Genomic DNA, 18,536 nt, shown 5'->3' with positions numbered 1-18,536 from the left:
ATCCTACGTGCTCTCATCCCACGTACTCACCGCGTGGGAGACTTCTACTGCCTCCCAAAGATAAACAAAGCCAACACACCAACACACCTATCGTATCAGGCAACGGAACCCTGTGTGAGAACCTCTCTGGATACGTCGAGGGCATCCTGAAACCCATCGTACAGGGAACCCCCAGCTTCTGTCGCGACACTACAGACTTCTTACAGAAACTCAGCACTCACGGACCAGTTGAACCAGGAGCACTCCTCGCCACGATGGACGTCTCGGCACTCTACACCAGTATCCCGCACGATGACGGCATCGCTGCGGCAGCCTCAGTACTCAACACCAACAACAGCCAATCTCCAGGCGCCATCCTACAACTCATCCACTTCATCGTTGACCACAATGTCTTCACCTTCGACATCCAGTTCTTTACCCAAACACATGGAACAGCCATGGGGACCAAATTGCACCCCAATACGCCAACATCTTCATGCACAAGTTCGAGCAAGACTTCTTCGCTGCACAGGACCTCCAACCAATGCTATACACCAGATACATCGATGAAATTTTCTTCCTATGGACCCACGGTGAAGAATCACTGAAAAGATTACACGATAACATCAACAAGTTCCATCCCACCATCAAACTCACCATGGACTGCTCCTCAGAATCAGTTTCATTATTGGACACACGAATCTCCATCAAAGACAGACACCTCAGCACTTCACTCTACCGCAAGCCCACGGACAACCTCAGGATGCTCCACTTCTCCAGCTTCCACCCTAACGACGTTAAAGAAGCCATCCCCTATGGACAAGACCTGCGAATACACAGGATCTGCTCAGACGAGGAGGAATGCGATGGACACCTACAGATGCTGAAAGACACCCCTGTAAGAACGGGATATGATGCTCGACTCGTCGATCGACAGTTCCGATGGGCCACAGCAAAAAATCGCATAGACCTCCGCAGAAGACAAACACGGGACATAACCAACAGAGTACCCTTCGTTGTCCTGTACTTCCCCGGAGTGGAGAAACTATGCCAGGTTCTTCGCAGCCTTCAACATGTCGTCGATGACGATGAACACCTCAATAAGGCCATCCCCACGCCTCCACTACTCGCCTTCAAACAGCCACCTAACCTCAAACAGACCATCGTTCGCAGCAAATTACCCAGCTTTCAGGAGAACAGCGACCACGACACCACACAACCCTGCCACGGCAACCTCTGCAAGACATGCCAGATCATCAACACAGATACCATCATCACATGTGAGGACACCACCCACCAGGTACATGGTACATACTCATGTGACTCGGCCAACGTTGTCTACCTCATACGTTGCAGGAAAGGATGCCCCGGAGCATGGTACATCGGCAAGACCATGCAGACACTGTGACAACAGATGAACGGACACCGCGCAACAATCGCCAGGCAGGAGAGTTCCCTCCCAGTCGGGGAACACTTCAGCAGTCAAGGACATTCAGCCTCCGATCTTCGGGTAAGCATTCTCCAAGGCGGCCTTCGAGACACACGACAATGCAAAATCGTCGAGCAGAAACTGATAGCCAAGTTCCGCACTCATGAGGACGGCCTCAACCGGGATCTTGGGTTCATGTCACGCTACATGTAAGCCCACCTGACGTAGGGTCATCCAGACTCGAATAGTCATTGGCTGGTTCTCTCTACACAGATGCGGCCGGACATGCTGTGATTTCCAGCCAAAAAAAAAAAATGTTTTTTTGTCTGTTTTTTGTTTTTCATACAGACACCAGCATCTGCAACATTTGACCCCTTGTGACCCCACCGCATTTTTCATTGATGTAATGTTTTCCTGACTAACCTGTTTGGACACCATTCACACCTTTGATTGCTGTGATTATCTCTCTGCCGAGGTTTGATAAATGGCAGTTAGAAAAATTACCTGTAATCATCTGACATTATTCTCTGACTATATAATCTGTGTCTTTATGCATCTCTCCACTTCACCTGACGAAGGAGCAACGCTCCGAAAGCTTGTGATTTCAAATAAAACTGTTGGACAAAAACCTGGTGTTGTGTGACTTCTTACATTTGTCCACCCCAGTCCAACACCGGCATCTCCACACCATAGTTCACAGACAATGTGGCATCAGGCACGACCCCTGCGCCCTTCGCTCACATTTCCCTGTCCTGCAGCAAAGGAAAACCAGTGATTAGGTCAAATTTTAAGTGAACTTCCCGAGGTTGGAAGATGGTGAGCCGATGTGTGAGACTACTGCTTGATGCCAGTAACCAATGAGCTCCACGGGCGCTCAGTGTGCTGTGGGATGCAGCAGTTTCCGGAAGGTCGCTGTGAAAATTCTTCGCCGATTCAAAACTCATGTGACAGATTTTTCGATCCTGGGGGATTTTTACTGATGACACACAGGCAGTCGACAGCACAATTCAGTGCGAATTTGATACTGCCCCAACTGAACCGTTTTCTATCTTTCTTCCAGTCCTCCAAAGTACCAGATAAACAACGGAGCTTTCCTATCAAGTCAACTGTGACAGGTAGGTCGACAAGAGGAAGAGGTCTGGGCAGAACACAGCAGGGCTTGAACAGTTACATTACTAACATAAAATGAATACTGGCTATCACACTGTCCTTTCACACTCTGGGACTGGGTGCAGTGGGTTATCACACTGTCCTTTCACACTCTGGGACTGGGTACAGTGGGTTATCACACTGTCCTTTCACACTCTGGGACTGGGTACAGTGGGTCATCACACTGTCCTTTCACACTCTGGGACTGGGTGCTACATTGGGTTATCACACTGTCCTTTCACACTCTGGGACTGGGTGCTACATTGGGTTATCACACTGTCCACTCGCGCTCAGGGACTGGGTACAGTGGGTTATCACACTGTCCTTTCACACTCTGGGACTGGGTACAGTGGGTTATCAGACTGTCCTTTCGCACTATGGGGCTGTGTACAGTGGTTAATCACAATGTATTTTCACACTCTGACACTGTCTGGTAGATGGGTTATCCCACTGTCCTTTCACACTCTGGGACTGGTACAGTGGGTTATCACACTGTCCTTTCACACTCTGGGACTGGGTACAGTGTGTTTGTAGAAATAGAAGGATATTTCACATGAATACGTGGCTAGAGGAATGCCGCAAGGGGGAGGGATTAAAATTCCTGGGACATTGGAACCGGTTCTGGAGCAGTTGGGACCAGTTCAAACCGGACGGTTTGCACCTGGGCAGGGCCTGGAGCAATGTCCTAGGGGGAGTGTTTGCTGGTGCTCTGAGGGAGGGTTGAAACTAAAATGGCAGTGAGTTGGGAACCTGAGCAAGGGGACAGAGGAAAGGGAAACAAGAATAGAAGCAAAAGATAGGAAGGAGATAAACCAAAGTGGCAGTCAGAGAAATCAAGGCCTAGAAATTGGGTTTTGGCTTAGCCAGGGCTTTAGCGCCAGAAATTAGTGCCGGTGCTAAGTCCCCTGTGGCCATGTTTGATTTAAACTGTTGCGGTTGAATTTTCAGCCGCAACAGTTTAAATCAAACATGGCCACAGTAAATAATCGGCTGAAAATTCAGTAGCCTTAGCGCCTCATTTGAGGCGCTAGAGGGCCTTGCGCCGGAGTTATGGCCAGTAGTGAAATTCCCTGGGGCCCTAAATCGGCGTTGCTCCGGTAGCGCTGTGCCGGCACCGATGACGTCATCGGTGTGCGCAGCGTCCCGGTTGCCGTGGTAACCCGCCCGAACTCCGAAATTGAGTTGCGGCCGCCTCGCCTGTGGCAGCTGCAACCAGCGTTTTGTCAGAGGTGCCTTACTGCAGTTAGCGCCGGCGCATTAAAGGCCCCGCGGCGGCCGGCCGCTTTCCCGCCGGCCGCCTGCCCGCAGCTCCCTCCCCGGACTTCTCTCCCCACCGCCCCCCGGAACAGATGCAAGCCCGGCACTTGTCCGAGGTGCCGGGCTCATTTTTAAGCAGATTTGCGCGGGCCGCGGCCGGGTGCAGGCAGCTCCTCCTTAACGGAAGGAGGAGGCCTGCACTTCCCCAGCCTGCCGCACCGCATCGGGTGCCGCAGCGCTGGAATTGCGGCGCGAAACGGCAGTTAGCGCCCTTTTCCAGGCGCAAGACCCTTCAGTAGCGCCGGCAGCCGTTTGGGCGCGGCGCCACTGAAATTTTGGCGCACGCAGGGGACTTAGCGCCGGCACTAATTTCCGGCGCTAAAGCCCTGGCTAAGCCAAAACCCAATTTCTAGGCCAATAATTCTAATACGTGTAAGAGCGTTAAAAAAACAAGCCTGAAGGCTTTGGGCTAGAAATTCAGTTGGTTGCGCCAGCCGTTAGTGCCTTAGGAGGAGCAGATGTCGAGCGCTAGGCGCTTAGCGCCCGGGCGCAGCGCGAACTGCGCCTCGCCCCAACTTCAGTAGACATTTAGCGCCGGCACAAAGTCTTTGCGCACGCAGATCATGACGTCATTTCCTCCTGCAACGCCCTTTGTGCGCCCCCAACCGGATCTTCAGTCGCGCTGCCCCATTGTGCGCCTGGCGGCCCTAGCGACTGTTGAGTGGAACGGTGCTCAGCCGATGCGGGCCGCGGGGAGCGCAAATTAAAGGGTACTTCCCCTGCACGATAAAAGGCTGCCATTTTGCAGCACTCATTCTTGTGAAACGGATCTTTGGAGAGAGACCAAGGTAGAGAGCTTACTGCTTTGGCCCAACACTAGGACAGGTACTTCTGGCTTCAGGCCACAGCTTTGCAATTGTTTTTGGCCTCACTGATATCTCATTGTTTGCCAGCATATTATGGGGGCTGCAATGGGTGTCAACGCTGGCTTTCACAATTACATCCAAAGGGCTCACAGACGCCGTGAGAGAGCCCTGACTAGACGGAGAGGTGGCAACAGGCGTCGCCAAGGGAGGCCTTACCCACCCAGGGTCTACCGCCAGCAGTTCTCCTATCTCAACATGTCTGACGAGCAGTGTGTTAGGAGGCTGCGATTCCAAAGGGAGGTGGTCACAGAGATCTGCCAGCTGCTTCAGAGAGATCTGCAGCCACAGCTGAGGTGCAGGACATCGCTGTCGGTGGCAGTGAAGGTGACGGTGGCTCTCAACTTCTATGCCACCGGCTCCTTCCAATCCGCTGCTGGGGACATTGCTAACATCTCCCAGTTCGCCGTGCATTGCTGCATCCACCAGGTGACCAATGCCCTTTTCAGAAGGAGACGTCAGTTCATCTCCTTCCCCATGACCCTGGACAAGCAGCAACAGCGTGCAATGGGATTTGGAAGAATAGCGGGCTTCCCCATGGTGCAGGGCGCCATTGACTGCACGCATATGGCTTTGCGGGCACCTGTGGAGAATGCCAAGGATTACCGCAACCGGAAGGGCTACCATTCGCTGAATGTGCAGCTGGTGTGTGACCACAGGCAGCTCATCCTAGCTGTCAATGCCCGCTTTCCAGGCAGCAGCCACGATGCCTTCATCCTGCGACAGACTACTGTGGCTGACATGTTCCAGGCACAGCCTCAGCCACGAGGATGGCTTATCGGGGACAAAGGCTATCCTTTGTGTACCTGGCTCATGACCCCGCTCCGCGCGCCCAGGACCCCTGCTGAAGAGGCATACAACGAGAGCCATCAAGCGACCAGGAACATCATCGAACAAACAATCGGCGTCCTGAAGCAACGGTTCCGCTGCCTGGATCATTCCGGCGGAGCCCTGCAGTATTCTCCGGAGCGAGTCTCCCATTTTGTGGTCGTTTGCTGCATGCTGCACAACCTGGCTATCCGCAGGACTCAGGCACTGCCACCACAGATTGGAGCACCACCTCAGGAGGAGGAGCAGGAGGAGGAGGACCAGCACAGGAGGGAGGCACAAGGTCCAAGGGCCACCCGTCGGCGGCTTATTGAACATAGGTTCTAGGCCCCCTCTCAGGGAATGGCTTGTGCCAATGAAAGAAGATGAATGGAGCCGATCCGCAAGCCCTCAGCCGGTCAAGGCAACAAAGACTTCAAAGTTCAAACATGGACAATCTGAATAAAGAAAATTGTTTATTTCACAAACTCTGTGCCCTTCCCGCATGACAAACAACAACAGAAAAATCCCCCAAAAAACAGTCAGACACATAACTGGCTCCCACAACCTGGAGAGGATGATCAAAACAGTGAAACAAAAATGACCGTGATCCTCGGCCTTCATAAAAACCAAACACAACATCCTCGGCCTTCATAACAAACAAACACAACTGCCCACACATTCTACTTTTTGCCCCGCGAGGGTGATGCCTTGCGCATCTTTGTGTGGCCCCTGGCCGCCCTGCTGCTCCTCAATGTGAGCCCAGTGGCTGCAGCAAGGCTGGGGGAAGGCTCCTGAGGGGCACATGGCGTGACGGCAGATGCCCTTGGGGGTCGGCCTGCACGAGCTCTGGCCCTCGAGGGGCCGGCTGGTGACTGCTGCAGCTGTGGCTGGGCGGCATCAGCCTGTCCAGCAGCTCGTGGCAGCTGCACTGGTGGAGTGGCAGTGGCGGCTGCAGGAATGGGGGCAAGCTGGCTGATCGCAAGTCGCCTGATACAGTGGCACTCGCCCGGGCCAGCACTGCAGCATGCGCAGCAATCTGCTGAAGGACAGACCGCTGTGCTGCTGCAGCGCGGCGGGTGCCCTGGCGATGCCTGCCTGATGCAGCGAGTGTGGCAGCAGTTAGTGCCCGTGTTGCCCTGGTCTGTGACCGCATGAGATCAGCCAGTGGCTGGACGGCACGACTGAGCATTTGGATACTAGCTGCCTGTGCTGCCCCGAATTCCTGCAGACTCCTGGCCTGTGCTGCCCCGAATTCCTGGACACTCTTAGCCAGTGACTCTATGGAGTCAGGCATCCGTGCCACTACCACCATGAGCTCAGGCTGCCTGCGCTCAGAGTCGATGGCCATCTCCTCTAGGAGGCGCACCTCCTCTGCGCTGACCATCGCAGGACTGGAGGCCGCACTCACCCTCTGGGGAGAAGGCCGCCGAGCTTCCCCACCCCTCCCGCGTTGCTGCAGGCCGCTGGGCCCCGGAACTTGACTCTCCTCCGACCCTTCCCCCAGGCTCCCCTCCAGGGAAGCTGTGTCCCCTACATCGCCATGGGCTGCCGCGGCTGAGGGTGCCACTGATGGGCCGGCTTCCTCTTCCTCCTCCTCCTCCTCTTCCGAGGGGCTGACACTGGCAGCTTGAGGGACCTCCTCCTCACCTGGCGAGTCACCATCTGAAAGCAGGAAGGCACAAGAGTAGCTTTAGAGTGAGGACAGGGCGTCAGAGAGGGAGGCATGAGTGGTGCCATTCACCGCATTGGTCGGACAGTGGCAAAGGATGTTGATCTGATGCGCAAGTGGAACGAGAGAGGTCCAAAAGGTGATGCCCTTACCATTGGTGCCCAGAACAGGGCCGGCATCTCCAGTGGCAACGGGGCCAATCAGCCAGCCTCCCATAATGTGCTCCACACGCTGGTCGAGGTCGGTGAGCTCTTGGAGCTGAGGTCGGCCTCCCCCGGTCGCAATCTGGCTACGCTTGTTGTTAGCCAGCTTGGCCTGCAAGAGAAAGGACGGCCTCTAAGTACGGTGTGTAGCCCTGATCTTGTCTGCAATGCCTCCCATGGTCGAATACCTTGGACAGTGTGTAAAGTGCAGAATGTGCAATTGATGTTCATGCCAGTCCCATAGCTGCTGGATGAGGGCTGGCCATTAGGGCTTTCAGGTCCCTTTGTCCATAATGTGAGGTGCACATGCAAGGATGAGGAGGACACTGGAAAGGGTACTCACCCTGACAATCCGAGTGAGGTCGTTGAACTTCTTCCTGCATTGTACAGGATTCCTGGCATCCACGCTGTTGGATGTCACCCTGTTGGAGACCTCCCTCCAGGCTTTGCGGTAGACGCCTGCCAGCAGCTTCTTGCCACTGTCAGGAAACAAAACATGGCGTCTTCGCTCCACTGAGCTAACCAGCAGCCTCAGGTCACCTTCGCTAAAGCGCTGAACTCTCTCCCGGGCCTTCTGCATTGTCCTGGGCGGTAAAGAGTTGCAGCAGCAGTGCTCAGGCCTAGGTGGAGGGCTGCAGTGTCCAGGGTGTTGCAGGCAAACAAATCGACCCTTCCCCCTTTAAGAGCTGGCCGGGGCCAGCGTGTCTGCCGTCAATCAAAAAATCACTGCACCTGCGCTGCGCCCGGCCTCGGTGGTATCACTCAGCACCGCCGGCTTAGCGCCTAAAGATAGTCGTGCATCGCCAGTTTTAGCGCAGCAGCAACCTCTTAGGGCGATGCTACTGAATATCGGCGAAGTGGCCTCGACTTTGCGCCGGGCGCAAACTTCAGCGGCCGCCCGACTTTACCACCCCAAAAGTGGCTAAACTGAATTTCTAGGCCTTTGTGTCTTAATGCGAGGAGCATTCGTAATAAGGTGGATGAATTAGCTGCACAAATAGAGGTAAACGAATATGATTTGGTTGGGATTACGGAGACATGGCTCCAGGGTGGCCAATGCTGGGAAATCAACATCCAGGGGTATTCAATATTCAGGAAAGATAGGTAAAATGGAAAGGGAGGTGGGGTAGCATTACTGGTTAAAGAAGGGATTAACACAATTGTAAGGAAGGATATTAGCTCTGATGATGTGGAATCTGTATGGGTAGAACTGAGAAATACCAAGGGGCAGAAAACGTTAGTGGGAGTGGTATATAGACCTCCAAACATTAATGCAGAGGTTGGGGGTGGCATTAAAAGGGAAATTAGAGAAGCGTGCAATAAGGGCACAGCAGTCATCATGGGTGACTATAATCTACATATAGATTGGGCTAACCAAATCAGTAACAATTCTGTGGAGGAGGAATTCCTGGAGTGTTTAAGGGATGGTTTCCGCGACCAATATGTCGAGGAACCAACCAGAGATCAGGCCATCTTAGGCTGGGTATTATGTAATGAGAAAGGATTAATTAGCAATTTTGTTATACGAGGCCTCTTGTGTCGGAGCAATCATAATATGATCGAATTCTTCATTAAGATGGAGAATGAAGTAGTTGACTCAGAGACTAGGGTGCTAAATTTAAATAAAGGAAACTACGATGGTCTGAGGCGTGAGTTGGGTAGGATTGATTGGGGAATGTCACTCAAAGGGTTGACAGTGGATAGGCAATGGCAAACATTCAAAAACCGCATGGATTAACTACAGAATTTGTTCATCCCAGTTTCGCATAAAAATAAAACAAATAAGATGACTCAACCGTGGCTAACAAGGGAAATTAGGGATAGCATAAGATCCAAGGAGAGGACATATAAATTGGCCAGAAAAAGCAGTAAACCTGAGGATTGGGAGCAGTTTAAGATTCAACAAAGGGAATAATTAAGAAACAGAAAATAGAATATGAGAGTAAGCTCGCTGGGGAACATAAAAACTGACTGTAAAAGCTTTTATAGATATGTGAAGAGAAGAAGATTGGTGAAGTCAAGCGTAGGTCCCTTGCAGACAGAATCAGGGGAATTTATAATGGGGAACAAAGAAATGGCAGACCAATTAAATACATATTTTGGTTCTGTCTTCACAACGGAGGACACAAATAACCTGCCAGAGATGTCGGGGAACATAAGGTCTGATGAAAGGGAGGAACTGAAAGAAATCAGTATTTGTAGGGAAATGGTGTTAGGGAAATTGATGGGATTGAAGGCGGATAAATCCCCAGGGCCTGATAATCTACATCCTAGGGTACTTAAGGAAGTGGCCCTGGAAATAGTTGATGCCTTGCTGATCATCTTCCAGCATTCGATGGAATCTGGAACAGTACCAATGGATTGGAGGGTAGCTACTGTTACCCCACTATTCAAAAAAGGTGGTAGAGGGAAAACGGGGAATTACAGACCGGTGAGCCTGACATCGGTAGTGGGGAAAATGCTAGAGTCCATTATAAAAGATGTAATAGCAGAGCACTTGGAAAACAGTGACAGGATTGGACAAAGTCAACATGGATTTACAACAGGTAAATCGTGCTTGACTAATCTACTGGAATTTTTTGAGGATGTAACTGGTAAAATAGATAAGGGAGAACCAGTGGATGTGGTGTATTTGGACTATCAGAAGCCTTTCGATAAGGTCCCGCATAAGAAATTAGCGTGTATAGTTAAGGCATATGGGGTTGGGGGCAAGGTATTGACTTGGATAGAGAACTGGTTGGCAGACAGAAAGCAAAGAGTTGGAATAAATGCATCTTTTACCGAGTGGCAGGCAGTGACTAGTGGGGTACCGCAGGGATTGGTCCTTGGGCCCCAACTATTCACAATATATTAATGCTCTAGACAAGGGAACTAGATGTAATATCTCCAAATTTGCAGATGACACAAAGCTGGGTGGGCGTGTGTGCTGTGAGGAGGATGCCGAGAAACTCCACCATGATTTGGACAGGTTGGGTGATTGGGCAAAAGCATGGCAGATGCAATGTAACGTGGATAAATGCGAGGTTATCCACTTTGGTGGCAAAAACAGGAAGGCAGATTATTATCTGAATGGCAATAGATTGGGAGAAGGGGAAGTGCAGCGAGACCTGGGTGTCCTTGTGCACCAGTCGCTGAAGATAAGCATGTAGGTGCAGCAGGCGGTTAAGAAGGCAAATGGCATGTTGGCCTTCGTAGCGAGAGGGTTTGAGTACAGGAACAAGGATGTATTGCTGCAGTTATACAGGGCCTTGGTGAGACCACACCTTGAGTATTGTGTGCAGTTTTGGTCGCCTTATCTGAGGAAGGACGTTCTTGCCATGGAAGGAGTTCAGCGAAGATTCACCAGGCTGATACCTGGGATGGCAGGAATGACGTATGAGGAGAGATTGGGTCGATTGGGCTTGTACTCACTGGAGTTTAGAAGAATGAGAGGGGATCTCATTGAAACTTATAAAATTCTGGCAGGACTGGACAGTCTAGATGCAGGAAGGATGTTCCCGATGGTCGTGGAGTCCAGAACCAGGGGTCACAGTTTAAGGATAAGGGGTAGGCCATTTAGGACAGACTTGAGGAGGAATTTCTTCACCCAGAGAGTGGTGAACCTGTGGAATTCTCTACCACACAAGGCAGTTGAGGCCAATTCATTAAATATATTCAAGAAGGAGTTAGATATATTTCTTACGGCTAAAGGGATCAAGGGGTATGCGGAGAAAGCAGGGACCGGGTACTGAACTTGGATGATCAGCCATGATCGCATTGAAAAGCGGAGCAGGCTCGAGGGACCGAATGGCCTACTCCTGCTCCTATCTTCTATGTTTCTATGTTATCACACTGTCCCTTCACACTCTGGGACTGGGTGGTACATTGGGTTATCAGTGTGGGTTTGGGTATGTGACGGGGGTTCGTGGGTTTGATGGGGCATGCGGTGGGGGATGGGGCGTGCGGCGGGGGTTTGGGACTTGCGCCGCGGGTTGGGGTGTGCGGTGGGGGTTGGGGCATGCGGCGGTGTGTTGGGGTGTGCAATGGGGGGTTGGGGCTTGTGACGGGGTGTTTGGGTGTGTGACGGGATGTTGGGGTGTGTGACGGGGGGTTGGGGTGTGTGACGGGGGGTTGGGGTGTGTGACGGGGGGTTGGGGTGTGTGACGGGGGGTTGGGGTGTGTGACGTTGTGTTGGGGTGTGTGACGGGGGGTTGGGGTGTGTGAAGGGGGGTTGGAGTGTGTGACGGGGGGTTGGGGTGTGTGAAGGGGGGTTGGAGTGTGTGACGGGGGGTTGGGGTGTGTGAAGGGGGGTTGGAGTGTGTGACGGGGGGTTGGGGTGTGTGACGGGGGGTTGGGGTGTGTGACCGGGGGTTGGGGTGTGTGACGGGGGGTTGGGGTGTGTGACGGGGGGTTGGGGTGTGTGACGGGGGGTTGGGGTGTGTGACGGGGTGTTGGGGTGTGTGACGGGGTGTTGGGGTGTGTGACGGGGGGTTGGGGTGTGTGAAGGGGGGTTGGAGTGTGTGACGGGGGGTTGGGGTGTGTGACGGGGGGTTGGGGTGTGTGACGGGGGGTTGGGGTGTGTGACGGGGGGTTGGGGTGTGTGACGGGGGGTTGGGGTGTGTGACGGGGTGTTGGGGTGTGTGACGGGGTGTTGGGGTGTGTGACGTGGGATGGTGGAATATCTCAAATGAAGGGGGTTGGTGGAGTGCCTCTATAATAGCCAGGCTGTGCTGTGCTGTTCTCTGAATGGTGCCTCTCTTGCCCCAACTGTGTACGACCGTGCCCACATTGTAAGAGAGCCTCTGCCCTGTGTGGATCCGGGCAATGGTTTGCTGACTGCCCATGCCAACTCAGAACTCTTCTCGCCAGGACCATTAAAATGAACAGAGATTCATCGCATCAGTTTGGGCTGGATTTGAACCCAATCTGCTTGGAAAATTCTCTGGCGATAAATTTGGGTATGGACCATTTTGGGTCGCTGTAACGCCCGGCTCTAATTAGCGCCAGTAACCAGGAAATTCAGTTTAGCGCCCCAAGAGGGAAGTGGAGTGCTACATCAAGCTCTCCACTTCCTATTCAGGGAGCTAATGTTGGAGAGCGGGCTGGAGACTTCAGCAGTGCTTCCACGTTCAAAGGCTCCTTCCCTCCCTTAAAGTGAAGGGCCATCACTGCACGTTTTACACAGAAAAAACTTACCTGGTCCCCGACGGAATTCATGATCCGGCCCGATCAGCCCGATGCAGTGCAGCAGAGAGCCGGGCTGATTGATGGCTGGTGACGAAACAAACAACAAAAGCGTAAAGAGCATTTCAGATTTTTTTAACCCACCACGCCTTTATGTATCACCCCTGAAGAGCCCGGACTCCTGGTCAACACCTCCTATAGCTGTCGGTGTCTTTGCCCAGCGATGCTGCAGGGGGCGGCAACGAATTTTGTGACTGGGGCGCTACAGGGGCGATGCGCAGCCGGAAGACGTTGCAATCTCGAGCGCAGGATATTGCGGTGCTCGGGGTTACAGACTCCACAAACCACCAGGTGAATTTTGCGGGCGGCGGTCAATAGCTCCTCAGTGCCTCGTTAGCGCTCAGGCACTGAACATCTAGCCGTCAGTATCTAACCCACTTTATTGCCCAGCTCAGTTCCCTCTATCCCATTGCTTTACCCTTTGTCTTGATGTGATGCAGATATGAACACTAAAGTGGTGAGAGGTTGTTGCTATGTTCTCTGATGACAGGTTGACTGTGCATTTCTGTCCCTCCTGTACCATTACAGAAATCCAGGAGACAGATCCAGGAGAAGATTGCCCAGACTCTGCAAGCTGCAGTGGGCAGCAGGGGGCAGAGTGTCAACTCGATGAGCATTCCTCAGTCGCACCAAGAGAGAAAGACTCTCTGCATGAGGCAGGCAGGTGAGGTGATTGCACACAATCTGTTACTGGTATGACTATTGAATGAACAGTTCAATAACTGATAATTGAATCACTATACAGTAATACATTGGACAAGTGTTGAGCAAATGATACCGATCTGATCCACCTATGTATTAACAGCACACGGAGTCTAGGATCAATCTGTGGACCCTGGCTGGTGCATATTGTAGGGCATCTTCCCATCTCTCCAGGCACCTTCTGAAGCACATCTTGAGCATGCTGATTGCTTGCCCGGTGACACATCTGGTGGTCATATGGCTGTTGTTTTACCGTTATTGGGTTTCATTGGTAGGGTTTCTGATGGGTTCAAAAAGGGGTATCTTTTGTTTCTTAGCAGCTACCACACAAGTCTGCTTGCAGGTCCGAAGACATCTGGGAGCCTGGACTGCCGCAGGGTGAAAGCATCATGGCAGCTGCCCGGGAATCTTGTGCACACCTGCAGAAATATCTCTGTGGTTGCACACCAGCTGCACATTGATGGAACGGAAGCCCTTGCAGTTGTCGAATACTCCTGGGTGGTCTGGGGGAGCCCGGATTGCCACGTGTGTGCAGTCGATGACGTCCTGCGCCTGTGGGAAGCCAGCTATAGCCGCAAAGCTGAGCGCCCGCTCATTCTAACTGGCATCATCGCAGGCGAAGCTCACACACAAACAAGCCATCAGTCACCTGCCATATGCATTTGTGGGTCGCCGACTGGGAGACCCTGGCCTCCAGTAGCACCCTGGAAGGATCCGGAGGCAAAGATGGTGACTTTGACGGCCACTGGTAACGTGTGGCGACCAGGTCCAGCAGGTCCAGCAGGGTCTTCTTCTCGGAGGCTGCAGATGTCTACCGCCATCTGACGTGACATCCTGCGCCTCCTGAGACACTGCTGTTCAGACACGTCAAGGAAACTGAGCCTCTGCCTGTAGGCTCTGTGTCACATATAGTGTCTCCTGCGAGCTGCACCTCTCTGCTGCTCCCCTCTCTGCTGTCCAGCTACAGGTCTCTGAACGGCAGGCTACTGCTACTGCTGCTATAGCTGCTGCTGGTCATATTGCTGCCCGCCCGAGGTCCAAGCTAAGGCACCCAAAGCACCAGCAATCCTGCTGTGATTCAGAAAACCTCCAAAGTGAAGAAAGTAAAGTAGAAAGGTGGTGGTGAGCCGCCTTCTTGAACCGCTGCAGTCCGTGTGGTGAAGGTACTCCCACAGTGCTGTTAGGGACGGAGTTCCAGGATTTTGACCCAGTGATGATGAAGGATCGGCCGATATATTTCCAAGTCAGGATGGTGTGTGACTTGCAGGTGGTGGTGTTCCCATGCGCCTCCTGCCCTTGTCCTTCTAGTTGGAAGAGGTTGCGGGTTTGGGATGTGCTGCAGAAGACGCCTTGGCGAGTTGCTGCAGTGCATCTTGTAGATGGTACACACTGCAGCCACGGTACACCAGTGGCGGAGGGACTGGATGTTTAAGGTGGTGGATGGGGTGCCAATCAAACGGGCTGCTTTGTACTGGATGGTGTTGAGCTTCTTGAGTGTTGTTGGCGCTGCACTCATCCAGGCAAGTGGAGAGTATTCCATCACACTACTTACTTGTGCCTTGTAGATGGTGGAAAGGCTTTGTGGAGTCAGGAGGTGAGACACTCGCCACAGAATACCTAGCCTCTGACCTGCTCTTGTTGCCACAGTATTTATGTGGCTGGTCCAGTTAAGTTTCTGGTCAATGGCAACTCCCAGGATATTGATGGTGGGGGATTCGGTGATGGTAATGCCGTTGAATATCAAGGGGCAGTGTTTAGACTCTCGCTTGTTGGAGATAGCCATTGCCTGGCAATTCTGTGGAGCGAATGTTACCTGCCACTTAACAGCCTAAGCCTGGACGTCATCCAGGTCTTGCTGCATGCACTGCTTCATTATCTGAGGAGTTGTGAATGGCGCTGAACACTGTGCAGTCATCAGCAAACCTCCCCATTTCTGACCTTACGTTGGAGGGAAGTTCATTGATGAAGCAGCTGAAGATGGTTTGGCCTAGGACACTGCCTTGAGGAACTCCTGCAGCGATGTCCTGGGGCTGTGCTGATTGACCTCCAATCACAACAACCATCTTGCTTTTTGCTAGGTAAGACTCCAGCCAGTGAGAGGTTTCCCCCTGATTCCCATTAACTTCAGTTTTACTAGGGCTCCTTGATGCCGCACTCGGTCAAATGCTGCCTAGATGCGAGCAGCCGAGGAGGAGCGGACCGAGCCGGGAACTGGAGCAGAGGCCAGTAAATAAAGAGCGGGGTCGGAGAGGGGCCTGAACTCACTGAGAGGAGGAGGAGCGGACCGAGCCGGGAATCGGAGAAGAGGCCAGTAAATAAAGAGCGGGGTCGGAGAGGGGCCTGAACTGACTGTGAGAGGAGGAGGAGCGGACCGAGCCGGGAATCGGAGAAGAGGCCAGTAAATAAAGAGCGGGGTCGGAGAGGGGCCTGAACTGACTGTGAGAGGAGGAGGAGCGGACCGAGCCGGGAATCGGAGAAGAGGCCAGTAAATAAAGAGCGGGGTCGGAGAGGGGCCTGAACTGACTGTGAGAGGACGAGGAGCGGACCGAGCCGGGAACTGGAGCGGAGAGGAAAAAATCCAGGAGTCCAAAGCACAAGGAGTGACGTCACAGGAAAAAAGGGAAGTGATTGGTTGGTCAGTATTTCTCGCTTTATCTTGGGCATTGGTTTAAATTAAGAGCCGGGATTGTTGTGTCTCCTTGTATTCTTATTACTATATATAATACAGACACTTTTAACTCATTTTAGTTACTGCTTTTACTCAGCTATATTCTTGCTTTGTTGCTGTTGCTGCCGCATGGTGCGGAGTGATACAAGATGTCCATCCTTGCACTGTGCACACCTGTTCACAGTGTGTCACATGACAATATAAATACACTAACCAAAGTAGTTCCATATAATGATGGAACAAATAGTTCCATTCAACGATGTAATAATATAACAGTGTAACAGGGATTAAAAACTAAACGTTCAAAAAGAGGGAGCTTATTGGTGAGTATCTGGTAAATGTTTTTACTTGGCTTTTTAAAAGTTTTTAAGTTTATTCCAGCTAGGTCAGAGTTATGGCAGGGCAGCTCAGACCTGTGGAATGCACATCCTGTGCCATGTGGGAAGTCCTGGACACCTCCCGTGGTCTGGAAGACCACATGTGGAGGAAGTGTCGCCAGCTACAGCAGCTCGAGCACCGGGTTACAGAGCTTGAGTGGCGGCTGCAGTCACTGCTGTGCATCCGGGAGGCTCAGAGCTACGTTGATAGCACGTTTTGGGAGTTGGTCACCTCGCAGCTTAAAAGTGTGCAGGCAGAGGGGGAATGGGTGACTGCCAGACAGAAGAGGATGACCAGGCAGGGAATGCAGGAGTCCCCTGACCCATCTTGCTCACCAACCAGTATTCGGTGCCGAGTACTGTTGAGGGCGATGGTTCCTCTGGGGAGTGCAGCCAGAGCCAAGCCCACAGCACCATGGAAGGCTCAGCTGCACAGGCAGGGGGGGGGGGAAGAGGAGAGGGAGAGCAATAGTGATAGGGGATTCAATAGTTAGGGGAGCAGGCAGGCGTTTCTGCGGCCACAGACGTGACTCCAGGATGGTATGTTCTCTCCCTGGTTCCAGGGTCAAGGATGACACTGAACAGCTGCAGGGCATTCTGAGGGGGGAGGGTGAACAGCCAGAAGTCGTGCTCCATATCGATACCAACGACATAGGTAGGAAGAGGGATGAGGTCCTGCAGGCAGAGTTTAGAGAGCTAGGAAAGAGGTTAAAAAGCAGGACCTCAAAGGTCATAATCTCCAGATTACTGCCAGTGCCACTTGGCAGTGAGTACAGAAATAGGAAGATAGAGCAGATGAATGCGTGGCTGGAGAGATGGTGTAGGAGGGAGGGCTTTAGATTCCTGAGGAATTGAACCGTTGCTGGGGGGAGGTGGGACCCCTACAAGCCAGAGGGTTGCACCTCAACGGGAACAGGACCAATATCCTAGTGGAGGGTTTACTAGTGCTGTTGGGGAGGGTTTAAACTAGCTTGGCAGGGGGGATGGGAATCTAAGGATAGACTCAATAGGGAGTAAAGAAAATCTGGGTTTGGAAAACAAAAATATAAAGTAAATTGGAAGGACAGAGGAATCAAGGGCTAGATAGTAGTCAACAATGAGGTTTGCCTGTACTAAATGGTATATATTGTACTTCAATGCAAGGAGTATAGCGAACAAGGTAGATGAGCTGAGGGCACAGGTAGATACTTGGGACTATGATATTATAGTTATTACAGAGACATGCTGAAAGAGGGGCAGGTATGGTTACATGGTTTTCAGACGGGATAGAGAGGGAGGTAAAAAGGAAGAGGGGAGTCGGGTTATTGATTAACTAAACTATTACAGCTGTGAGGAGGGATGATATGTTGGAGGGATCATCAAACGCGGCCATATGGATCGAATTGAAAAACAAAAAAGGGGCGGTCACACTGCTGGGAGTGTAGTACTACAGACCCCCAAACACTGAGAGGGAGATAGAAGAACAAATATGTAGACAAGTTTCTGAGAAGTGCAAAAACTATACTGTGGAGATGCCGGAGTTGGACTGGGGTGGACAAATGTAAGAAGTCACACAACACCAGGTTATAGTCCAACAGCTTTATTTGAAATCAAAAGCTTTCGGAGTGCTGCTCCTTCTTCAGGTGAAGTGGAGAAATGCATAAAGACACAGCTTATATAGTCTGATATTACTGTCAGATGTTTACAGGCAATCTTTCTAACTGCCCTTTATCACAGCTCGGCAGAGAGATAATCACAGCAATCAAAGGTGTAAATGGTGTCCAAACAGGTCAGTCAGGAAAACATTACATCAAAGAACAATGAGGTGGGGTCACAAGGGTCAAATGTTGCAGATGCTGGGGTCTGTATGAAAAACAAAAAACAAACAGAAAACTAGTTTTTTGCTGGAAATCACAGCAGGTCTGGCCGCATCTGTGTAGAGAGAACAAACCAACGACGACTCGAGTCTGGATGACTCTACGTCAGGTGGGGTTACATGTAGCTGACATGAACCCAAAATCCCGGTTGAGGCCGTCCTCATGAGTGCGGAACTTGGCTATCGCAGCCTTCAGATGTCATCGATGATGATGAGCACATCGCTAAGGCCATCCCCATGCCTTCACTACTCGCCTTCAAACAGCCGCCTAACCTCAAACAGACCATCGTTC

At 52.0% G+C, this 18,536-nt stretch overlaps 1 long non-coding RNA gene across 1 annotated transcript in view; it reads left to right on the top strand.

Annotated features, from left to right (window-relative positions):
• Positions 1–18,536, top strand: part of LOC147098446 (uncharacterized) — a 101,195-nt gene that overhangs the window by 59,483 nt on the left and 23,176 nt on the right. The window contains exons 3-4 of the long non-coding RNA XR_015074176.1: positions 2,469–2,523; positions 13,171–13,306. This is a non-coding gene — a long non-coding RNA (uncharacterized LOC147098446). The remainder of the gene's footprint in view (positions 1–2,468; positions 2,524–13,170; positions 13,307–18,536) is intronic.

Source organism: Somniosus microcephalus, chromosome 29 (assembly GCF_052327205.1).
Source record: "Somniosus microcephalus isolate GS21.2 chromosome 29, FLI_Smic_1.0, whole genome shotgun sequence".
NCBI lineage: Eukaryota > Metazoa > Chordata > Chondrichthyes > Squaliformes > Somniosidae > Somniosus > Somniosus microcephalus.
Note: the sequence above shows the minus strand (reverse complement) of the source record. Positions and strands in the feature narration are given on the sequence as shown.